The following is a 26,366-nucleotide window of genomic DNA, read 5'->3' on the forward strand; positions in this document are numbered from 1 at the left end:
TTCTTTCTTTCTTTCTTTCTTTCTTTCTTTCTTTCTTTCTTTCTTTCTTTCTTTCTCCCTCCCTCCCTCCCTCCCTCCCTCCCTCCCTCCCCCCCTCTCTCTCCCCCTCAGAGTTCCTCTATACAAAATACTGGAGAGAGAATGGCAGAGAAATAATGTGCCATTGTCTTTATCATTGCTCAGCATTGGGTCGCTTGAGTATTTAGGTAAGATCAGGTCTTTCTTTCTTTCTTTCTTTCTTTCTTTCTTTCTTTCTTTCTTTCTTTCTTTCTTTCTTTCTCCCTCCTTCCCTCTCTCTCTCTTTCTCCCTCTCTCTCTCCCTTTCTTTCTTTCTTTCTTTCTTTCTTTCTTTCTTTCTTTCTCCCTCCCTCCCTCCCTCCCTCTCTCTCTCCCCCTTTCTTTCTTTCTTTCTTTCTTTCTTTCTTTCTTTCTTTCTTTCTTTCTTTCTTTCTTTCTTTCTTTCTCAATTATATTCCTACCTGGTCATGCATTTATAGCCTAATCAATATCTGCTTAAGTAACAACAGCCACTCAGTAGTGGTTTAAGACTACCTGAACTTCAGGTTCATTTTCAAATACTCGTTTTTGGAAGGATTGCTTCCTAAAATATATTTTCTGACTGTAATTGTTCCTTTACCAGATAATTTGGAATATTCTATGCATGATTATAACATTATCATGAACTAAAACTGGGTATTTAGTCAGCTTCACTTTTCTCTCATTGTCCTATTAATGACTCTTTTGGAACATTTTAGCCTGCCTTTTTAAAAAACAAAACAAAAACAAATAACCAGGATGTTTCAGGGATTTGACTCAGAGATGATTTCATTATAGAGATCTTCCAAGGTCTCATGAGAACCTGTATTCTTCACAGTGTTTTGGTTTGATTAAAGCTTTGATGTTTCAACTTCACAAATCCAGCTGTGAAACTTAAATTTGTTCATGTATATCTCAGGTGGAATAAATGTATCTAGGGCAAAGGAGAAAAGTCTGGATGGGAAGGGAGAAACAATAAATAATGGAATAAGGAAAGAATATTTAGATGTGTCTGCTGGGTACTCTTGATCTTCTGAACTGGTAACTTCTGAAGAATTCAGAAACTACTGACTTACTTTATGGATTACTGCCTTGCCGTGGCGAAGGGGCTTGCGTAACTCAATGAAGCTATAAGCTATGCCGTGCAGGGCCACCCAAGACAGACAGGTTATAGCAGAGAGTTCTGACAAAATGTGATCCACTGGAGAAGGGAATGGCAAACCACTCCAGTATCTTTGCCATGAAAACCCCATGGACAGTACTAAAAGGCAAAAAGATATGACGCTGGAAGATGAGCCCCTCAGGTCGGAAGGTGTCCAATATGCTACTGGGGAAGAGCAGAGGGCTAGTACTAGTAGCGCCAGAAAGAATGAAGCGACTGAGCCAAAGCCGAAAGGACGCTCAGCTGTGGATATATCTGGTGGTGAAAGGAAAGTCCGATGCTGTAAAGATTTTTTCTCCATAGGAACCTGGAATGTAAGATCCATGAATCAAGGCAAGCTAGACGTAGTCAAAAAAGAGATGACAAGACTGAACATCGACATCTTAGGAATCAGCGAACTAAAATGGACAGGAATGGGTGAATTTAACTCAGATGACCATCAGGTATACTACTGTGGGCAAGAATCCCTCAGAAGAAATGGAGTAGCCTTCATAGTCAATAAAAGAATAGGAAAAGCAATACTGGGATACAATCCCCAAAATGACAGAATGATCTCAATTCGAATCCAAGGCAAACCATTCAATATCACAGTAGTCCAAATCTATGCCCCAACCACTGGTGCTGAAGAGGATGAAATTGACCGGTTCTATGAAGCCCTACAGCACCTTATAGAATTAACACCAAAAAATGATGTCCTTATCATCATGGGGGATTGGAATGCTAAGGTAGGAAGCCAAAAGATAACCGGAATAACAGGCAAGTTTGGCCTTGGAGTACAAAATGAAGCAGGGCACAGGCTAATAGAATTTTGTCAAGAGAATACGATGGTTATAACAAACACTCTTTTCCAACAACCCAAGAGACGGCTCTACACATGGACATCACCAGACGGTCAACATAGAAATCAGATTGACTATGTGCTCTGCAGCCAAAGATGGAGAAGCTGTATACAGTCAGTAAAAACAAGACCAGGAGCTGACTGTGGCTCAGATCATGAGCTTCTTGTTGCAAAATTTAGGCTTAAATTAAAAAAAGTAGGGAAAAGCACTAGGCCACTCAGGTATGAAGATGAATATACAGTAGGGGTGACAAATAGATTTAAGGAATTAGATCTGATAGACAGAGTGCCTGAAGAACTATGGATGGAAGTTCGCAACATTGTACAAGAGATAGCAACTAAAACCATCCCAAAGAAAAAGAAATGCAAGAAAGCAAAATGGCTGTCTGAGGAAGCTTTGCAAATAGCTGAGGAAAGAAGGGAAGCGAAAGGCAAGGGAGAAAGAAAAAGATACACCCAACTGAATGCAGAATTCCAGAGAGTAGCTAGAAGAGATAAGAATGCCTTCTTAAATGAACAGTGCAAAGAAATAGAAGAAAACAACAGAATAGGGAGGACCAGAGATCTCTTCAAGAAAATTGGAGATATGAAGGGAACGTTTCATGCAAAGATGGGCATGATAAAGGACCAAAATGGCAGAGACCTAACAGAGGCAGAAGAGATTAAGAAGAGATGGCAAAACTACACAGAAGAACTATACAAGAATGAGCTTAACATCCCAGATAACCACAATGAGATGGTCACTGACCTCGAACCAGACATCCTAGAATGTGAAGTGAAATGGGCCTTAGAAAATCTGAGCAACAACAAAGCTAGTGGAGGTGACAGTATTCCAGCTGAGCTATTCAAAATCTTAAAAGACGATGCAGTAAAAGTTCTACACTCAATTTGCCAGCAAATTTGGAAAACTCAACAGTAGCCACAGGATTGGAAAAGGTCAGTTTACATTCCAATTCCAAAAAAAGGCAACGCCAAAGAATGTTCAAACTATCGCACCATTGCACTCATTTCACATGTTAGTAAAGTTATGCTTAAAATCCTACAAGCTAGACTCCAGCAGTATGTAGATAGAGAACTACCAGAAGTACAGGCAGGATTTCGAAGAGGCAGAGGAACTAGAGATCAAATTGCCAACATAAGCTGGATCATGGAGAAAGCTAGGGAGTTCCAGAAAAACATCTACTTCTGCTTCATTGACTATGCTAAAGCCTTTGATTGTGTGGATCACAACAAATTGTGGCAAGTTCTTAAAGAGATGGGAGTACCAGACCATCTCATTTGTCTCTTGAGAAACTTATATGCAGGTCAAGAAGCAACAGTGAGAACTGGACACGGAACTACTGATTGGTTCAAAATTGGAAAAGGAGTCCGGCAAGGCTGTATGCTGTCGCCCTGCCTATTTAACTTATATGCAGAGCACATCATGAGAAAGGCAGGGCTAGATGAATCAAAAGTTGGAATTAAGATTGCCGGGAGAAATATCAACAACCTAAGATATGCAGATGATACCACTCTAATGGCAGAAAGTGAAGAGGAACTAAAGAGCCTCTTGATGCGGGTGAAGAAGGAGAGTGCAAAAGTTGGCTTGAAACTCAACATTAAGAAAACCAAAATCATGGCATCCGGCCCTCTCAATTCCTGGCAAATAGATGGGGAAGAAATGGAGGTAGTGACAGATTTTATTTTTCTGGGCTCCAAGATCACCTCAGATGGGGACTGCAGCCAAGAAATTAAAAGACGCTTGCTCCTGGGGAGGAAAGCTATGGCAAATCTAGACAGCATTCTAAAAAGCAGAGACATCACCCTGCCAACAAAAGTGCGTATAGTCCAGGCCATGGTTTTCCCAGTTGCAATGTATGGCTGTGAAAGTTGGACCATAAGAAAGGCTGAGCGCAAAAGAATTGAGGCCTTTGAACTATGGTGCTGGAGAAGACTCCTGCGAGTCCCTTGGACTGCAAGGCGTTCAAACCGGTCAGTCCTAGAAGAGATCAACCCCGACTGCTCTTTAGAAGGCCAGATCCTGAAGTTGAAACTCAAATACTTTGGCCACCTAATGAGAAGGAAGGACTCACTGGAGAAGGGCCTAATGCTGGGAAAGATTGAGGGCAATAGAAGAAGGGGACGACAGAGAATGAGATGGCTGGATGGAGTCACTGAAGCAGTAGGTGTGAACTTAAATGGACTCCAGAAGATGGTAGAGGACAGGAAGACCTGGAGGAACGTTGTCCATGGGGTCGCGATGGGTCGGACACGACTTCGCAATTAACAACAACAACAACAACAACAACAACAACTGACTTACTGAATAGGGACTGTTAAGATTAGTGTCCAAGATCTGCTACTGAAGAATATTACAGGGATGGGTTTCAGGATAAGGATTTTTCAGTAGAATTCACTTCCTCAGGAAATCTGCATAACTTTAGCCTTTATCTCAAGTCAGACTGTTTTGTCATGTTCCATTTTGTGTGACTTTTGGACTGTACAGTATATAGCTTTTGCAGGAGGACCATGAGATGTTCTGGGAGTCCCATTTTCCTAAGCACATTTCGCAACTTGACATGGTCAACACAACCAAAGGCCTTTCTGTAATCAATTGTTACTGATAATTACCAACCTATAGCATAACAACTAAATTACAATTGTTGTTGTAACACCGCTTCTTCTTCTAATAGCCTCTGAAATTTTGGGTTATATTGTCTTCTGTCTTGATTTTGGGTTTTCATGGTCTTTGGGGGGGGGTCAAGGTGCCAAATAACAAAGCTTCCATGATGATGCCATCATGCAATTGCTGTGATGTTGAGGTGCAAGTACATAATGGCAGCATGTTTATGATGACACTACTGTAGTGAATGTCATTATTTTTGTGGATTGTCACAGACACCACTGCAATTTCCCAAAAAGTTTCTTACTTGGAAAAAAAAAAGGCTTCTGTTTTTTTCTGCCTCATTCTCAGCACGCTTTAGAATTTTTTTTGATGGTTGTGTTTTTGGGTATATTCTATTGTTGCAAGATGGCAAAATGTCCTAATATTGTAAGTCTTTTGTTGCATGCTCTGATTTTGTTGCATATGTTCTCCTTTTAATCATTTTACTGCTTTACCTGAGAAAATAGCACCACAGAGACTGATGGTGTCTTTTTATTGGATATAACAGAATACATGAAGTCAGGGGAGCTGTAGTCGTTTGGAGAGACAATTGTAGTATGAAACAGGGGACATCTGCATACATCCTTCATCTACCTTGTTATAGTAACATAAATGCAAAACCCAGTTTGAAAAATATCATTAAAATGCACTTCTCATATGTAAACCCCATCCCAAAAGCAATTAATTTTTCTCAAATTGAATGAGAATTGGGGGAAGGAAATGCAGATTTTAGCACAACACTGTGTGAGAGGACACCTTCTCTAAATCTTTTAATTCGTTGCTACCTAACAATGAAACATAGCTATTTTGTCTTTAATTGCAGAATAAACTCCAGCTCTGTCTAGTGGTAATTCCTACCAATAATTGGAATCTCAAATGTGTAACATCTGCATTTATACAGATGCTGAAAACATAATGTTCACAGAACACATTCCGAAACTAAATGAAGGCAGTTACCCCAGGTGGCTTCACCTCTGAGCGTTCCAAGAAAAAAAAATGTTTATTTATAAAACAAATAGTTCAGAGACCAATTAGGAAGGAAATCTAGCAATGCAAAAATGTTGAAAAAGATTAATTACTATTATTTTTTACACTGCAAAAGAAATCAGTTAGCAATTAAATCAATTCAAATACAGACTATGGACATAATCTGCAGAAAATGACAGGTACTAATTCAGGCAGTGATTAAAAAAAAAGTTCAATGAAGAAGAATGTCAATAGATTAGGTGTAAACAGAGCATTCATTTGTTTTCCTATGTTACACCGGAGCACATATTGCATGCTTTTGATTTGTCATGCTATCCCTTGGTTGGTTTAAATTCTATGCTAAGTGAATTGCTAGGGGAAACGAGAGAATCAGAATTCACCATTTTCCTATGTAGATAGGAATTCAGATGTGGGTATAAATGTTTGCATAATAGAAAAAGAAACTTTGCTTGATAACATTGTGATTTTGCATTCCCTTCCTGTTGGGAAAAGTAATCTAGCACCAAAATACAGCAGGCATATTTGTAGCTGGTGTTATCTGTAAAACAAATGACAAGCTCAGTGAATTACGTATATAAATTCCAAACAGCAATTGTGCTCAATATTTCTTCTATCTTCTTCCCCTCCCCTTGGGTTTGGGTGAAGACCCTGTCTTTCATTATTTTACTGCATAATCCTCTCTTCAGTGATGAACTTCTTTGGCTTTCCATGCTTTACTGCAGTGTTTCCCAAACTTGACAATTTTAAGGCATGTGGACTTCAACTCCCAGAATTCCACAGCCAAGCAGGAAACACTGCTTTACTGCATCTCAAGAAGGAGGATATAAGGAAGGGCTGGTTTTTGTTCTGAAAGTATGATCCATGCCACCTTGGGGGACTGAAAACTGAAGTCCAACAAATCTGGAAGATATCAGATCTGGGAAGAATGCTGTAGTGTCTAAGCAAAAGATTTTGAAAGCTGAACAAAATGAAAACCTCCTAGAATCCATATCAATATACTATTTTGTGTGTTGATCTGTATTTCTATCAGGTTTTTTTCCTCCTTTTATATTGATATGGATTCTAGGAGGTTTTCATCCTTGGTTTTGTGGATTTCTGTAGAGATGTAGCGATCTTTTATATATAATGCAACTCCACCTCCTCTTTGTTAGGTCTGCTTGTTTTGAATTGTTTATATCCTTCCATCAGTACATTCCAGTCATGTGTTTCATCCCACCAAGTTTCAGTAATGACAACTATATTGTATCTTCCTTCATGTACTAATACTTCAAGTTCACCTTGCTTGTTCCTTAAACTTTGAGTGTTAGTGTATAGGCATTTGAGTCTTTTATGGGTCTTGGGTATGTTTCTTACATCTCCTACTTTGTAATTGGGATTTCCATCTTTTCCATCACTTGATCACTCTAGTTGATCTAATTTGATCAACTAGAGAGAAAATAGTGAAGATAGTTTGAGAAAAGGCCTTGTAAATGCCACTAAGAAGTAAATGAAGAAGGACATCTTGAAGCATAATTCAGCTCTTATTTGAAAGAAAGACCTTGCTTATTAGCTCAGGCTTAGCACCAACAATAGAAAGAGAACTGAATGTTCTTATTGACATTTGTTGGCTGAGAAAAGTGTCCTTTGAAATAAATAAAGGGCCTATGAATTAAACTCAATGTACTGAAAAAACATGTCCCAAAATGTAATTTCAAAAGTTGAAAGAATTTCCAAAGAAAATTCCCAAATGAAACTGAAAAAACACTAGGCAGATATGTCCCCAGAGGTGAGACAAAGTATGTGTGTGTTAATGTTCATCTTTAACTTACTGTTCGTCATACAGAGTAATAGTCAAGCTGATGACCATATAAAATGAATGAATGAATGAACGAATGAAGATGTTCCCACAGGAAAGAAAATAATTAGCATTGTTTTACTGGAACAGAAAAATAGATTAGGGTGGGGGGACAGCAATAGTGGAATTGCTCTCTGATAGGACACAATAGCATACAGTTTGGACTGAGTAACTTGACAATGTCTCAAGACAGGACTTTCTTAAACTGATTTAAGATGGTGTGAATGCAGGACAAAAACAGCTTAAGGATATACTCTTAATTATGATCTGTGATATTTTCTGATGTGGGATTCAAAGTTCCTTCTGACTAAGACCACTATCTTAGAATGAAATGGAGGTAAATCGCGGTTAGCATGAGTTGGAATAGTGCAATAGTTGATTTAGCGTGATTTATAAATTGAAACTAGGTCATGTTTAATGAGAGCCAAACTACAGTGAATGCAAGGCTAGCACGCGCACGCTGTTGAGGCTAGCACACACTTAGTCAAGGTTAAAGCATCCACAATTGCTGACAGAGTTTTAGATCATTTGTGCAAAATGGAGAAAGGGAAAGTTTCCATCTGTGGGAAGCTCAAAAAAAAGAAGAGGCTCATTTTGAAGAACTACAGCAGAATACAGGAGATAGCAGGTAGTCTTATGTTTAAATTATGTTTAAAAATTATGTTTGAAAAATTGAATTGCCTATTTCAAATGAGCGGGAACCATTTACCGTGTTTTCCAAAGAAATATCACTTCAGATAGTGTGAATTTGAATAGTGCAATCATTTTGTGGGATTCGTTCATCATGCTAATCACCAATCATGCTGCCTGCATACTGTAAAGTTTATGGGTTAAATTTAAATCTAAATGTAGAGTTTAGATCTAGTGAATTAACCCTGATAGTGTTGTCTACAGTCTGAAATACAGTATTTAAAAACTAATTTCAGAGCTTGAGAAAAGATCAAGATTTATCCATTCATATGTTGTCAGGTTTACCCTTCATATACTTTGTGTAATATAATCTTTTGCATTCTAATAGTTGATAAAGTCAGGAATAAAATTATACAGTATTTTTTCAGCTCTTGAAACCTGAATGTAAGAAGAACTTGGGAGATCAGATAATTTATATAGTTAATTATAATCAAGGACCTATTTTATTTGCTACTTTACTTGCTGTCTTTGTAGTCTAGCATCGTTAACTGCAAGTGCTTAAGCTAATCTCATATATATGTCAAATGTCCTTTTCTGCTGTCACAGTAATTATAGAGAAGCTTCTAAATTATGCTCACATAACAGTTTTTGACACATTTTCACATGGCATATGGTTTCAAGTTCTGTATAATTTTTTGTTGGAATTATTGACTCATATAATGACCATGCCAGCAATACACTTTAATTACATAAAGCTTTTTTAATTAGATTTCTCCCAAAATCAATGCTGTAGTAATGTCTTTGTCTCCATTTGAATCTGGACTAAACCCAAATGGTGCTTCAGGCTCAAACTGTCTAGATTCTGTAAGATGTTACAGGGATATTATGGAAGCAATAAAGGGGTAAATATTGTGAAGCACAGAAATATCATATTATCATCAAAAATACAAAGCTATGAGAAAGTTTATTTGATGTTGATCAATGAGTAAAAGAGGGTACCGGTATATAGCATCATGAAGGCAGTCAAGAGTACTCAAGGGTTCTACAACCAATGTAGGTTTTGCCTACAGCCAGCTTAAGTTAAATCTGTATTAGACCAGAAACTACTCTCTACCAATAATTTCTCTTTCAGAGAATGGCCTGGATTAATGGGAGTAGGAAGATCTGTTGAAGAAGGTCACATACAGGTTTGTTTGCAAGGCAGATATTTTCTCTCCAATAGATTTTGTGTATTCTGGGGGATTCTAGCAATCAGAGGCAGTCATCCTTTAAAAGCCCCTGTTAATCTATGGAATGGGCAAGTACAATGGACATTTGACATGATTTCTTCAAATGCTGTTTCCAGTTCTAGGAAAGTTTGGTTTCTTTATAGTTTGCTGGGATGTTCTCAGTAATGAAATAAAGTCAGAGACATCTAGAGACTTGTGATGCTTGTTGTGTGGTAGTGAGGGCTGTTTTAAAGATTTAATCTGCAGCCTTTGCTGCAAACTTGTCACTGTCCACTAGTTAAGGGCTTCTTGACAACTACCCTAAAAAACCCTTTGTTGGGATTCTTAGAAGCCTGCTGTGGAAAATTTGCAAAGCACTTCAAGGATGAAATCATTTGTCTTCATGCCAACTTGAATTAAACATTGCTTTTGATATAGTAAGCATTGAGGTTTCTGCTGTAATGCTTGGTTTAACTGTAGGAGATCACTTTTAGTTTTTGAGACCTGGGGCATGGACAAGATATTTGCAGCTATTCAACCTATCCTAAGATCCCTTAACTCTGGCCAGTTGGCTACTCATGCTACCTGAAGGCAGGATTTGTTGGATGTGTTGGGCAGTGTGAATCTATATTTCTAAAATGAAGAAGTGGGATGCATAACAACGTAGCAACTGCTTATTTGCTCTTTTAAGGTTTTATTTTTTATATAGAAAGTCATAAATATCTGATAGATTACCTCTCTTGTTATAGAACTGATCTACCAGTAAGATCTTCAGAGGAGATCTAGCTGAATGTGTCAGAACAGAACAAGCTTTTTAAAACTATGTTCTCTGGGACCTTAAAGTTCCAGAAGACCTTGATGAAGTTCCATGAGAGACTAAGCAATGAAGACCTGGCTTTTCTCCAGGCATTGTGGTCAGAATGTTTATGGAACTGGGGTGATTGATTGATGCATGGGAGTTTTATCAGGACTAAAGATTGCTTGTTTAATTTTTTTTAAAAAAATGTATTCTGTTTGTCAATTTTTGCCCACATAGTTTCAGTGAACTAAAGTGGAGGTTTGAATTAACATCTGGAGAACTCTTGCCATATGTGTGTGTGTGTGTGTGGGGGGGAGCAGGTAGCACAATTCGAATGTTAAGAAAAACTGAGAAAGTATTACATACCTATGTTATCTATGTTATTCTATGTACTTCTATCTTGTCCATGCACATCCTGTTTGTTCCAGGCCAAAAAGACTCAGTGGTGTTAGCCAGTCCTTATAGGGAAGCTGCTCCAGGCCCCTAAACTTTTGCATTGCTCTTCTTTACATTTTTTGTTTTTAGAGTTGTACAATTTCCCCTTTATCATGTCAGTTGTGCTTCAGTCTTGCCACAGATTTGAATAATTAACACAGTTTAAACCAGACATGTCAAACAGAAGGCCCAGGGGCCGGATGTGGCCCGTGAAGTGGTTTCATGTGGCCTGCGAAGCCATCCTGGAAACAGTGAGGAACGGCCCCCGCTGCCTTGGCCCTAGCCCAGGCCAGCCGGGAGCCAATGTACAATTTTGTAGTGGCCATTTTGGCACTTGCCCTGGTGGACCATGCCTTGGCACTTGCCCCAGTCCCACCCCCTTCTGCCAGAGACCCTCAGATCCACTCCTGCCCAGGTCCCCATAGGCACCTTTGACAAGAATGATGTAGAACTGGCCACTCCCACCCAGTAGGCCACACCCACCCAGCCCCCCAAGGCAACCGCAATGCTGATGCGGCCCTCAGTGAAATTGAGTTTGACACCCCTGGTTTAAACTGTACTAAATAAATTCATAAAAACAACTAATTTATTTTATCACATAGATGAATTGTCCACTGGGCCATTACAATCATCAATTTAAAACTTAAGAGAGAACTGAATGTAGCTAAATAACATTAATATGACTATTGAACATATATATTCCATAAAGAAAGTGTATGATTATCACAAAAAATGTGGGGTAATTCTGACCTCTAGAGTAGTGTTTCTCATCCTTGGCAACTTTAAAATGTGTGGACTTCAACTCCTAGATTTCTCAGCCAGCCTGGGTGTTAAAGTCCATATGTCAAATGCCAGAGAAATCAGGCGATCCAGAAAGTTGAAATGTGTATAAACATTTATTGCAAGTTTAAGCTCTCTACAAGAATCTGATTAAAGCAATTTGGCAGTAGATAAGAAATTCAAGGGCTGGACTTAGATCTTTTGTGGGTGCGAAGGGATTCATGATTAATGACATGTTTGACCCCTCCCTCAGGCTGAGCTGAGTCATCTCCTACACCACACATCTTAAAGCAATCAACATGTTTTAGAGGATAGAAGAAGACCCTTTCTAAAATATATGGGACTTTCAATAAAGTTAGTGTGCTGTTGAATAAGTTTTTGGGGCACAATTCTATACACATCAATCCAAAAGAAGTCCAGTTAGATTTCATTAACTTCCTCCCAATCCAGTGGTTATAGGATTTATTCCTCAAAGTTTCCCCTGTAAGATAGAGTTTTGTTTTATAGCATGCACCCCTTTATTAATCACAAGCATCAAATATTTAATTATTGCAAGCATATAGCAGAACAATCTCTCCCTTTCTGCCTCAATTTGTCTATGGTTTTCTGGATGTGTGTGTGTGTGTATATGCTTGATATACTGATCAAAGATTAGAAAGAAAAGCTGTATTATCTTTGTTAAGTTAGAGCATTGCCCCAGTACACCTTTGGACCTCAGATGCAAAGGTTCTAGACCTGCTTCTGCCTAAAGATTTGGCAGGGTCAGTGAAGGGCAGGTTGGATGTGGGATTTTAAAACCTGAAAGAGATATAAATGCTAACCATCTGGACCTCTTTCTTTTTCAGTTAAGGGAATATCCTCTCCACATAGAAGCCACAAGTCAGAGATTTGGAACATTTCCACTTTAGAAACCTGGGAGAGAAATTACATTTTAAGTCTGGAAAACAACTTAGTTGCAAAGTTTTCTCTAACCTTATCTTATCCTCTTTCAATTATTCTTGTTAAAGAAACTTTAGAATCTTGCTTTCTGCAGAGGTGGACCCGTTAAGGGCTTGACAAGACCTCTACAGGTTTCTGGCATCATATGCTTGAGAGACATATTCTGGTGGAAATATGAGCTCTGTGTTTAAAATCACACTTAATACGGTTTGGCCTTGGTACAGCTCTGTGTGGCAACCCAGCCTTTCCTGCTTTGTATTCTGCTTTCAACCATGCTTTAAGTAGGTCTTGTTGAATTTAGTCCTTGCTGTGAAACATCCTTCAAAGTTTCACTTTAACTCACAAGATCAACACCATCTTTCCCTATGAACTTTGGCTACAGGCAAAAACTCTTATTCACTTTGAATTTGGACTGTGCTATGTTTGCCTGATGAATTTACATTTTGGCAATTGCTAATTAACTGACTTCAGCTCAAGGCAAGCATGAAAACTGCAATGGTACACTTGGCGATTGCATGGTGCACAAATGGAGGTACCCAATAAGCTTTTTTCATGAGGACTAATCATGTTGTCTGCCAGTAGTTCATTGCAGAGCATACCCATTCTGCTAGTGGCTCTTTGTGCTGGTGTTCAACCCAGAGGGAGATGTACAGTAGGTGTGCCCAATAGGACTATGTAGCTGTTCGTCAAGATGATTTAGTGTAACAAGCTGAGTGTTACAGAATTTTGAATGGGAATTCTGGTCAGGAACATCAAACTGGCCAGATGTGTGTAGATTTGAACCAGTTTACCACTTCACCACTGCACTTTGCAAGTTTGAGGCAGGGGCTGTGTTTTTCTGTCCAAAGTGTTAGAGTATTATTGAAGGGATCCATTGGACCACATTTTGTTATTTATTTTTTTCAGTTTTCTGCTGACATTTGGTGAAGGAGTAGGATTAACCATGCAAGAAAACTGGAGCACTCACTTGAACACCATTGGCATTGACAAAAATCACCGTTGGTCAATTGCAAAAGGTAGCTTTACTCAAAACAGCTTACATCCTGAGATGATACCTATAACACCATCAAACTTCAATATCTGCCTATCTCAGATCCTAAGGAAGGACTCAATAGATGGAAAAATCCAAAACCCAGTCTGAACATCTGGCTGACTGTGCGACAAACCATAATAATAGCAATGATACACATTAAGACTATTTTTTTTAAAAAAATTACTAATGGTTAATTGTAAGTGTTCATAGAACATTTTGATCTAAGGTATTTAATTCCATTTAAGCTCCTGAGCCAAGGTATAGGTTGCAAATGGCATGACATTTAATGTTTACAAGGTTGGAAGTGATAAACGGCTTGGTAAATGATTTGACATTTAAAATTTTAAATATTGTATTTTACATAATTCTGTTTTACATTACATGTTCCAGTTTTCTATGGATTTATCTCAGTGTACATCTGCCTGTCCTTATGCACTATTCTTGTACTGATAAAACATCTGTCACTGATTGATAGAGCCTGTACATCATAACAGAGAGGAAACTGTCCACTGATATTCCAACTATCTAATAAGAGATGTTAAAATATTTGAAATCCAACTTCTGAGAAAGTAGGGAAAATATAATGTGGCTGAAGCTGTCCAAGGAGAGTCTCATTCTCAAATGTTTCATATTCCCCCACCTGAAAATTTCTGAAATCCACTCTTTATCTGATAAGAATATGAGCATAGGAAGAGATAGAGAGGGAATTTCAGCCTTACATTTGAAAAAATCTACTTCCATTTTATTACCTACAGAGTCAAGAGCAGTAGGATAGATTTGTTTGTTTATTTATTTAAAACATATATTTATTTAATATATTTCTGTACGATTTACCATACATTTTGTGCTTTGAGGTGTGCTATCATCTCATGGATTGTATGGAACAGAACAAACAAGATAGACTAGACCCTTTTGGGTTCTTTCTTCTTATCATCATTAACTCTGCCACCAAAGTTATTTTTCTTGCTGTCATCAGCCATTAACACAAACACTAACTTTTATATCCCTGATTTATATTAGTGATTAGCCAATTCATTCTACTGGGTTGAGTTTGTTAAGACAATTAGCTTTATGCTGGAAATCAAAACATTGGCCAATTCAATTGTTACATTTTTAATGAAAAAATGGCAATTAAATCAATAACAATTAATGTAAAGTAAGACTAGCTGTCCTTCACCTTAAACCTTTAATCTTGTATTCAAAAGAAATTGAGTCAAATTAAATAACTTTTTTTTTAAATCAATGACCAGCTTAATGAATGCAGTTGTGGCAGGTTTCAAAAGTAAAAAAAAAACATAGTCATTTGGGGGCAGGGGGGTATAAACTGTGATATACCCACAGAAAAGTCTATAGGTGCAAATGTATTGCATAAATATATGAATTTGCATTGTGCTTGTATACATGAATATACATACCTACTTATATATAGTATAGCATGCATAACAAGTATGACAAGTTTACTGTAATGTCCTAATTATTACAGCACTCTGTGTTCAGGACTGGGGTTTAATCCAATTCAATTTAAGAATCTGATCCATTAGAAAGTGACTTTGATTATCAGATTTAATTGCGTACCTCTGAACTGAATCCCCAAACTGGATTTTTGTGCAGACCTACTGCATATACTGTCTAAGAAAAGCCATTTGTGTAGGGTTTCCTGCTTGAATGGTATAGGGTTTCCTGCTTGAATAGGAGGTTGGACTATTTATATATTTATTCAGAGATGTTGGGATATAATATCCAAGTTCTGAAGAGTAGATCATGATGCCTGCTTTACTCATGCAAGTTTGATAAAAAGGCAAGTTTTTTTTCCATCTTAAGACTGTTCTCTTAGACTACGTGGTTCACACTGCTAAGATTTTTTCATTGTAAAACTGTTCAGGAGCTGGGTTCACAACAGGAATTCTGAATAGGGATGAATATCATCATATGGTGGGTTGAGGGAAACTTTACAAATCTGTTTGTCTGAGGTCAGATGAATGATATATTATAGAATTTATAATTTAATATGTTGTATTGCCACGTACCACTCAGGGTATATTTTAGACTGAAGAGGCATACCCATTTTAAAAATAAAACACAAATATCTGGAGTAGTGGGGATGGCATTCTATAAACCCATAAAATAATAAATAACATTTACACTGGGGAAAAAAGTAAAAGCCACTCTGCTGCTAATATGAGAATTGTAATCCATATTGTATCATTTATGAATGTACTATGTGCTTTTGTGCTCAATGTCACTGTTGCAGTCACTTTAGCAGCATACCCCATCCATCATCACTGACTGAAATAAAGAGGTGGTAGAATATGACACAGAGTGAGTTGAAAAGTGTCTTGACTGCATCAGCTTCACAGTATGATCTGTATTGCATTCCAGCCTGTGCTTGAATCAATGTGCTTTTACATTCTGCTGAGAGATTTTCAGAATTGAAAAGAGGGAGCTTTGGACTGCATGGGTCTAAGTGATTTCACCAGTAAATATTGAAGTGCAGAGCAAATTTCACTGGCATTAAAATTCTCAAGGTGATGTTAAATAAAAAAAAAGCTGAGCCTTAGATTGTGTAATCTCACTGCGTATTAGTTGACTAACTGATAACAAAATTATTATTCCTTTAATAGTTTCATCGCAAAGGGCACCACATTATTTTTTCTAACAATTTCTTTGGAGATAAAATGGTGGTAATTGACAATCTGGCTTTTGCTACTTTGTAAACAAGACAAAAATCCCTCTTTGAATCGTTGGCATTTTGTTTAAAAAGAAGCACATATTGATTTTCATAGGCTTCTTTTTTATTATTATTTCCTATACCCTCTTGAATGACTTTCTGCTGCTCATAGTAAGTCTTGGAAATTTTCTTGCACCACTGCTCAGGATGGTTGCAAGTTATAGTTAACAACAGCTGTTCCATTAGTTGCCCACATTACATGCACTTCACGGAACAATCTGTGTGGGTTTTCAGCACAAAATATTCCCTTTCTCAGACTATGTTGAATTGTCTTTTCTTTGATTTATTCAGTCCTGTATTTTCTGGCTATTTTATCAAATGGCATATATTAAAAACTCATTTAGATCATTTTATGACTTACTTACTTCATGTTTTTGTTAGATTTTTGGCTTCCATCAGTTCTTTCTCTCTTCAACCAGAAAAACAATGATGTTTGTTAACAGCTGATATTATACACATATTTAAGATATGTTTTTAAGACCACCACATTGTCCTTCACTGGCTTTTTAGTAATTCAAAACACCTTGAAGAAGTCTTTAAGTAGACTTTATTTCTTAACCCCCAAAATATTTTTACAAGTTTAGGTACATCTTAATTAATTTTTTTAATTTGGAAAATACTGGAAGCATTGGTAATAAGCATTTACTGTAATTATTGTTATTCTAGATAAACCCATGTACTCATAAAATGGCCTTGTAACCACTTTTATTATAATGTATTCATGAAATTTCTTGATGACATGTTTATAGAAATATCATTATCCTTGCATCCTGTTAAGAAATGCTTAAGGTGTTTCTTTATAGCCTGGTATTTAATAGCTTTCTTTGTCATCTAGTGAAGTAATTCTCCTGCACTTATTGAAAAGCATTTTTCTTCCTGGCACATGCCTCACTTTGGAAAACTGAACTAGGATAGGGAAAATACAACTTGGAACATTTTGGCAGTACAATTACTGAAGTGGCAGCCAGCTTAAAATCTGTTAAAAAGTTTAGGATGAAAGTGGATCAGAGTTGCAAGATTTCTTATATAAACTTTTCCTTTCCTCGTTGTACAGGGCTTTAAAGATGTTAATCAGGACCTTGAACTGATACAGATAAAAACTGGAAGGTAGTGCAGCTTGTGTAACAGTGGAGTAATATGAGCAAACTAAGGAGAGCCTGAGATTGTGCACACCATTGCATTCTAGGCCAGCTGTCATTTCTGGATGATCTTCATGGGCAGTCTCATGTAGAGCATAATGCAGTAATCCAATGGAGAAGCAACCAAGGCATGAGTAATTGTGAAGAAGGTGTCCCTGTGCAGGAATGGATTCAATTGGTGCACAAAATATAGCTGAATAAAGGCCACAGCTGCCATCTGTCTCTCAAACAGGAGCTGTGAATTCAGAGGACTTCTGAATTGTGTACCAGCTTTGTCCAAGGAACTACTATCCCATTGTGAGTCAAAGATGACAGAATGCCACATCCCAAAGGGCCAAAACCCAGTGCCACGCCATCTTGCTAGGGTTGAATGGAATCATTTGTTTCCCATCCAGGCACTCTCAGCTTGAGGCTCTGGGTTAGACCCCGAATAACATTGCCAAGCAGTTGATATAGATCAGGGGTAGTCAACCTTGGCTCTTTTATGACTTGTGAACTTCAACTCCCAGAATTCCTGAGCCAGCCATGCTGCTCAGGACTTCTGGGAGTTGAAATCCATGAGTCATAAAAGAGCCAAGGTTGCCTATCCCTGATATAGAAGAATGTTATCAACATACTGATGATACCACACCCTACACCAGCAACGGACCTCCTCCAACAATTGCACATTGGATTAAATTAAATTAAATTAAGCCAGAGATTAAAGAAAAGTGGCAAGAAGCTTGATCTTTGAGGCACTGCCCAGTGCAGTAACCTAAATGTTAGCCCTACAAAGCAGACCGTGCCAAACTATAATTGCCCAAAAGATTAAAAAAATACTTTTATTTAGCTTAGCTATAGTAACATAACCTTGTCAGTCTGATTATGCTTCCCAGTTTCTCTTTTTATATTTTATGTTCAAATTAGGAGAGTGTCTAACTCACTAATTCAGTCTATTGTTGGAGAAGGTTTGTGCTACAATAAAGCATCATTTATACCATCACCTTCTGCACTATGGTATGCTTAGCCCTTGGAAAATAAAGAACTCTCAAGAGTCTGTCGATTGCAAATGTGTGTCTGCCTACTTTGTTATATGGAAGTGAGAGTCGAGTATGTCAGGATAAACCTAGAAGTAAACTGAATTGTGTGAGGTGTTATTTTTTAAAAAAAGTGTATTGTACAACAAGAAGAGAATGGATAAAGAATGAATGGTTTGCTGGATGAATGGAGACCAACTACTGAGTAGTACGGAAGAAATATGTGGAGAGTGGTTGGTCATATAGAGAGAAATGAATGAGGATCAAAAAAGAGAATGAAAAAGAATAAATGACTGGAGAGGAAAGCATGGTCAGATAAATGTAAAAATGTAAAAAAGATGTTGAGACTCTAGAAATAGTACAGAGAAGAGCAACAAAGATGATTAGGGGACTGGGGGCCAAAGCATATAAGGAACGGCTGCTGGAATTGGGTATGTCTAGTTTAATGAAGAGAAGGACGAGGGGGGACATGATAGCAGTATTCCAATATCTCAGGGGCTGCCACAAAGAAGAGGGAGTCAAACTATTTTCCAAGGTGCCTGAAGCAGGACAAGAAGCAACAGATGGAAACTAATCAAGGAGAGAAGCAACCTAGAACTAAGGAGAAACTTCCTGACAGTTAGAACAATTAACCAGTGGAACAACCTGCCTCCAGAAGTGGTGAATGCTCCAACACTGGAAGTTTTTAAGGAGAGACTGGACAGCCATTTGTCCGAAATGGCGTAGGGTTTCCTGCCTGAGCAGGGGGTTGGACTTGATGACCTCCAAGGTCCCTTCCAACTTTATTATTATTATTATTGATGAGATCTTCAAAAAGAAAAAATTTAAGAAAGGAAATAAAGTGTGGAACAAGAATACTTTGTAAGGGTAGAAAGGTCCTTGACTTAGGACCACGATTGGCAGCAAAACTTCCATGGATAAGCAAAGAGGTTCTTAAGTGAGTTGAGTCTGATTTGATGACCTTTTCTGCCATGCTTGTTAAGCGAATCACTGCAGCTGGTAAGGGAATTAAGCAGTCATTAAGCAGGACAAGAAGTAACAGATGAAAGTTTATCAAGGAGAGAAGCAACCTAGAACTAAGGAGAAATTCCCTAACAGTGAGAACAATTGAACAGTGGAACAACCTGCCTCCAGAAGTTGTGAGTGCTTCAACACTGGAAGTTTTAAAGAAGCGATTGGACAACGATTTTTCTGGAATGGTAGAGCAGGGGGTTGGATTAGATGACCTCAAAGGTTCCTTCCAATTCTGTTTATTCTGTTATTCTGGCATGGAGAAGTGTCATGAATGGCACTAATGTAAATGAGATAGTCTTAGATTTCCTTTTCTTTCTTTTTTTAATCTCTTATCTCAAATTCCCACAACACTGTCTATGCCATAGGATGTCAAACTTTACCCTCTTTTTGCACTTTTCCACTTTGCTACCCTTATAAAGCATTCTTGTTTCCATACACTATTTCCTTTCTTAGTATTGCTTACCCTGAAGGAATTATGTGATTAGGTATACATTAAACTACCTTTCAGGATAAATTGTCATCAAAGAGTTTTACTGTCCCCCAAATAATATTTAACATTTGAGTATTCAGTACAATGGAACAAATATTAATTTTAAACAGCCCAGAAGTAAAAAAACTTATAAATTAAAAGAACTGGATAAAATCATAAAAAATAAATAAAACAACATCAAATAGTGTCTATTTTGATCCAGGAGCATACAGTTAAAAATGGTTTTTATCTTTTTCCAATAATGTTTAGCTTCTTTGTTTAAAACAGGAGTCTTCAAACTTGGCCCTTTTATGACTTGTGGACTTCGACTCCACAAGTCATAAAAGGGCCAAGTTTGAAGACCCCTGGTTTAAAATAATGCATTTTTAATGTGTGATTTTTTTATTTATTAAAGTGGACTTCTCTTTGAATGCCATTTATTTTTAATCACTTAAAATGCCGGTTCTGAGAAAAAAATGGTTTTAGACCTATTTGGAAGTAATAAGAAAAATAATTGCCTTCTCTTTAAAAAATAAGGATAATCCTTCCTGATAAAAAAATTAAAAATATCATATTTCTATGGGGTTTTTTTTTTACTCCCTTTTCTCACAGAGATCCAGGTTTACCCAGAATTTTTAGCACTGCGTAAATACTGCAAGGAAATTTTTCAGAATGTATGTCAAAATACAGTGTTGTGTTGCAGGTAGAATATTTATATTAAAAAGCTGTAGTAATATATCTGAGTTGTTACCTGAGATTATCAGTTTCTGGGGGAAAAAAAATCTGTCAGGGGAAATGTTGCCTTAGTAGTTGTCTTAGCTTCTTCTGGCAGTACTTGTTAGTCTTATGCCTTCAAAACCCAGAGGGAGTCAAAGGTGCCTGTGCATTACTTGTCTTCCTGACATCCAGAATGTCAAGCAGAAGCCTGCATTTATTAATAAAAAGCTAGTAATGAATTCCAGTTGCATACAGACACATGGCAAAAATGTTCTTTTTAAAGGTTGTCATTAAATCCTTGTGCCTCACACCAGTGTCACATAACACCATTAAGTGTAGAATAAAAGGTGTCATTAGCTAGTGACATTGACTGGCATGCAACTTGCATCCTCGGTGTAGTCCTTAATTTTGTGAATGATCAACACATGGCACGAAAAGCTACCTAGTCTGGTGAATCAGAATAAGGTGCAAAACAGAGACTGATAAGTGAAGATGAGTTCTCGTTCGTTTTGCCATTCAGAGAAATGGGAACTTTTGTGGCCAGGACAGAATCAATTTGCCGTATTTAAGAAGAGGTTCTGTGAATGTTCAAACTGTAAGCAATTTTCCCTGAATGAAAGAGGCTAACAACGTAAGTTTAGGGAAGGATACCTTTTGTTTGGAGCATAATGAACCCAACCAGTGGTGGGATTCAAATATGTGAACAACCGGTTCTCCGTGTGGATGCTGCTTACAGAAGTCCATTCTGGGCCTGAGCAACCAAAAATTAGCTGCCAGTTCTGCCGAAGTGGTGTGAACTGGCTGAATCCCACCACTGAACCTAACCCATTGTTCTTAGAAGCTGACCAAGTTGTTGTTCATATATATTGACTGTGGCTTCATTATGACTCAACCCAACCTTAGAATAAAATGGGGCAATTCAGGCTAGTTTCTAACTCATTGGAGGATTCAAAATACTTAACAGAGTTTCATTGTCCCCTATGAAGTTTGGGGGTTGGTTTGTTTTTTGTGTCAGAAGTATCACAATCAAAATAAGGCATACTATATGATATAACATTTAAAATATAAAAGGCAAGATTAAAATATGTACAAATTGAACAGATCTTGCCCAGAAACTAGCAACTTTCATTGTGGTCTGTCGCTGGTTCCAACCAGTGTTGGTTCTTTGTAGCTTTCCATAGATCCACTCTGCTTTCAAATTCTTCAAAGACATCCATTAGCCTAAGGAAATTTTATCTGGATTTTAATCTCTGCTGAGCTGGTTGTAGGCCATAGAGAGGGCTTTGCTAGATATTGATGATCTGAGTCTCTTTCTGTATGCTGCTTCTTCTCTGCGAACAGCAGGCAGGGCAATGCTGGCTAGATGGTAGATCTTATCTAGAGGGGTAGGTTTAAGGCATCCGGTAATAATTCTGCTAGCTTTATTCAGAACAACATTTACTTTCTCAGCAGGTGCTGATTTTTTTTACCAGACTGAGCAGGGAGTTGGTGGAACTAGAAATTCTAGCACCGGTTTGAAATTAGAATTTTGGGGCTTTGTTCACATTATACTTTAGTCAGGGAAGGAGGAAAGTGGGAATAGGTTTAAGGATTCACTATCCTACTCTGACATCAGTGTAGGCGTTGTGATCTATTGTCCCAATTACAGTCATTTGAGATGAGTGGCAAGATTGAGAGGTGTTTTCTGGGGGGGCAGGATAGAGAGATTGAGGCATATATTGGCAATCATACTTTATTTATTTAACTGCAATAATTTATATGCTGGCTCTTGCTAGAACTCTAGGCAACTTTTAATTAAAGAAAAAAAATGAATCACCATAACATGTGCAAATTAAAAACAAGCTAACAGCCATTATGTAGTTCCTAACCTTTCCCTCTAAAAGCACCTGCCTGAAAAAGCATCAACATGGTTAGTTTCAAAAAAAGACCATCACAAAGGGACCCTCCTCACTTCAGGGGTGGCCATATCCTTCTTGTCCAGACAATATTCTGAGTGTGATGGGGCTTTCACAGGTCAACAATTAATTTATTTTTTATTCCTTTCCAGTAACTTAGGTTCTTCAGCTTTCTTTTGCAATGCATCTTATTGTAAATATTAATACTTTCCTAGTTCACTGAGACCTGCAAATTAATCAGCTTGTATTTTTTTAATGGTGTAAGTAGCATGGCTTGCTAGATCTGTTTCTTCCTTTTTTTTGTAAGTAGTATTCATAGTCATGAATTTTGATCCTACTTGTGTTTGTGTATGCTTATGTGTATTAGGATATTGGAAATTGCATTAGGTTAGGCATTGCTGAATTAAAAAGAACGTCTCTTCCCATCTGTTTCCCCCCCATATTCTCAAATCATCTGTTTGGGGAGTTCTCTCAGCCTACTTAAAGTAAGCAGATACTTGGAATAAAGATTTTCTATAGGCTTTCTCTCTTTGCAATGATTTCCCCCATAAGGATGTGCCTTGTGCCAACCTTATTACATAGTTGATGTTGAGCTAACAGATTTATATATTTCTGGACATAACAATCAATTCTAATATGTTGGTGCTTAGAAATGTTTTATTCAGCCTGTCCTATTTATTGTTTTCTTATGTTAATGCAGTAGTATTATGCTATTTGGTTAGATTAGTTAAATAGTGCTGACAAAAAAATTACAGGTAATTTTGGGGCACTGTAGAACTTGGAGTTATTATTGACAAAGAACTACAGTATGCAATTTGATAATGTCTGGTCTATTTTAAAAATATAACAACAACAACAACAACAACAACAACAACAGAGTTGGAGGGAACCTTGGAGATCTTCTAGTCTAACCCCCTGCTCAGGCAAGAAACCCTATACCATTTCAGAGAAAGGGTTGTCCAATCTCTTCTTAAAAACTTTCAGTGTTGGAGCACCCACAACTTCAAGTCATTCCACTGATTACTTGCTGTAACTGTCAGGAAATTTCTCCTTAGTTCTAAGTTGCTTCTGTCCTTTATTAGTTTCCATATATTGCTTCTTGTCCTGCCCTCAGGTGCTTTGGAGAATAGGTTCACCCCCTCTTCTTTGTGGCAGCCCCTGAGATATTGGAACACTGCTTTCATGTCACTTCTAGTCTTTCTTTTGGCACATTTGGCACATTTGATCTGCCCAAAAGTCTGGTTTGGATGGGTGAATGAAATATCTTCCTTAGTAGTGCAGGCTATGGAAAAGTGATGTTTATGGAGAATAGATGCCAAATATTTAAATCCCACTGTTCAGTCTGACAAAGATGAGCTTTTCCAGCGCTGCCACGATGTTGATGCCTAAAAAAAAATTGCATTGCAATCTATGAACTCCTTTTTAAGGAGGGTGTGATGGTAGCCAAGAAGGATGTCCACATGCCTAAGCATCCAGAACTACCGACAAAAATGTGCCCAACCTCATGTCATGAAAGCAATGCAGTCCCTGAAATCTCGAGGCTATGTGAAGGAACAGTTTGCCTGGAGGCATTTTTACTAGTATTTGACCAATGAGGGCATCCAGTACCTGTGAGATTATCTCCACCTACCACCTGAAATCATGCCTGCCACTTTGTGCCGCAGCCATCCTGAAACAGGCAGACCCAGGCCGAAAGGTTTAGAGGGTGAACGTCCTGCTCATCTTACATGAGGAGAAGCTGATAGGGATACCTACAGTATAGAAGAAGTGCAGCTCCTCCTGGTGCAGACAAAAAGGCAGAAGCTGGTGCTGGGTCAGCTACTGAATTTCAATTTAGAGGTGGATTTGGATGTGGGCGTGGTCAACCCCCTCAGTAGAAAACTTGCTGTTATTTGCATCTTGACAAAGATGAGCCAAAAAGCTTTTTCAAAAGGCAACTGGACTTTCTTTGTTTTTCCTTGAAGACATTTTGCTTCTCATCCAAGAAGCTTCTTCAGTTCTTGAAGAAACGTCTGCAAAAGCACCTTTGGGACAACCATGACCTGGTTGACTGAGAATCTCCATAGACAAAAAGCAGTGCTTAATAAAAGAAACCTATGAACATGAAAGCGTGCACCAAACCTGGATGGAAAACATCCAATGATAGAATATACAGTAACTAAGAAGGAAGCAAAATCCCTCAGTAATAATAGGACAATTGTGATAAAGCACAAAGTTGAAATAATAGTAAAGCCTCAACAAGCCACAGGGCAGACAAGTAATTAAGATGTAACTTTTGCTGTCTTGGATTATCCAAGTGAGAATTTTTTTTGTGTGAAAGTCAAATTTTATGATGAAATATTGCCGACATTTCTCTTCCAAATGGTTGTTGATTTGGTTAGAAAAGGATAAGGAGAAAACAAAGAAAAATTGATTTTCCCCCCTTCTGTTGCTTAACAAATTTGTATGGAATGCTGGACATAAAATCAATAATGGAGTTTGCAATACACACACAGTCGTAATTGCTGTGTAATAGTATAGCATGTTTTAATATCTTTCGGGTATTATCCAATTCCCACTGAATCTTTCCTTGACTACATCAACATTCAATCAACATTATTAAACCTTGTAGCCTTTCTCACAGGAACAGAATAAGCAAACATGAGCAGGTAAATGTGTCCTTGAGGTCATATTGATGTTAAGTTCCTAGTCACAGCTCTTCAGATATCCAGATAGAAAACTGCAGTAGATATAAGTTTTACCAGCAGCGAGAATGTGTAAAAATGAATTAGAATGCCTGTATGGAGCTATTGATACATAATAAATGCTTACAGTACATAGAAATATGCAATAATTGTGCCAAAATAAACTTCTTTAGATAATCAGTTTGGAATACATAAAGTGATTGTAGGAATACACAGAACTATGTTTGTTAATCGTCTGAGCAACTTAGCTAGACACAATTGGACGTCACTTTAAATCAGGGGTGGGGAACTATGGCCCTTTTACGATCTGTGAACTTCAACTGCCAGAATTCCTGAGCCAGCCATGTTGGCTCAGGAATTCTGGGAGATGAAGTTCACAGATTGTAAAAGGGCCATAGTTCCCCATCCCTACTTTAAATCAAGGCAAAAGTTCTAAGATGAACAAGGAAACATTCACTAGAACTATTTTCAATTTTCATTTATTTATTTTAAAACAGTGTAATCACTATAATTACCAAGAAAAGATAAACAGTTATTATACTGTGAAGGAAAAGAAAACCTGTCTAAATATATTGTAGTGGTTAAAATAAACTAACATAGTAAATCCCCCATAATTAGGAAATAAGGAAAAAGAGCCATACAATAGCTGTAAATAATTATAACTTCAATAATTAAGCTTATTATTAACATTGCAGAATGGAGAGTTCTCAAAAACAGATAACTTCATTCATTCGTTTTACATTTATATAATTTTTGCAATACAGCTCAACATCACATTAAGATCCTCAGCTATTGTGAAAGCACTAGTGAAGGAAGCTATCAAAATACAAAATGTCCTTCACTGTCACCACATTTTGCATCAATTTTTAAGATTTTTTCTTAATAATAGCTACCTTGCATAAATTATTTGTCCACTAATATACATTTATTCAGTCCAGTTTCCCCCCTTCCAAAAACCCAAAAACATTGCTCATTCGGCAGAAATCATATGGTAGAATAATAATATGTTGTAGTTTTTCTAACTTACTACAGATTTATCACCTTTTAAAAAAAATGAATCCATTTGTATTGTAATTGACTTCTTAAAATTCCATGCTTCTTTGTGGAGAAAATATTTCTCATCATTTTCCCAGTGTTAAAAGCATCTTGCACTCTAATAAACATCCTAAAGAACAAATATAATGTTTATGTAATTAGTACGGATATATATATTTAAAAAATCCCAACCATAAATTATAATGCTCCTAGACTAGGATTGAGAAAGTTTATGAAACTCAAGTCTTTTCTCATACAGTGTAGGAAGAATTTGAATCCTAGATGGGTTTTGTAAGTAGGGTTTCACATTTGCAAGGTACTTGTCAAGCACATTCTATCAGGAC

General features: G+C 37.5%; 1 pseudogene; it reads left to right on the forward strand.

The window, feature by feature from the left end:
* The first annotated feature begins 23,697 nt into the window (after window positions 1–23,697).
* LOC120315447 lies at window positions 23,698–24,199 on the forward strand (annotated as a pseudogene).
* Window positions 24,200–26,366: the final 2,167 nt, after the last annotated feature.

The sequence above is a fragment of the Crotalus tigris genome, unplaced genomic scaffold (assembly GCF_016545835.1).
Source record: "Crotalus tigris isolate CLP2741 ecotype Arizona unplaced genomic scaffold, ASM1654583v1 scf7180000019126.842475, whole genome shotgun sequence".
NCBI lineage: Eukaryota > Metazoa > Chordata > Lepidosauria > Squamata > Viperidae > Crotalus > Crotalus tigris.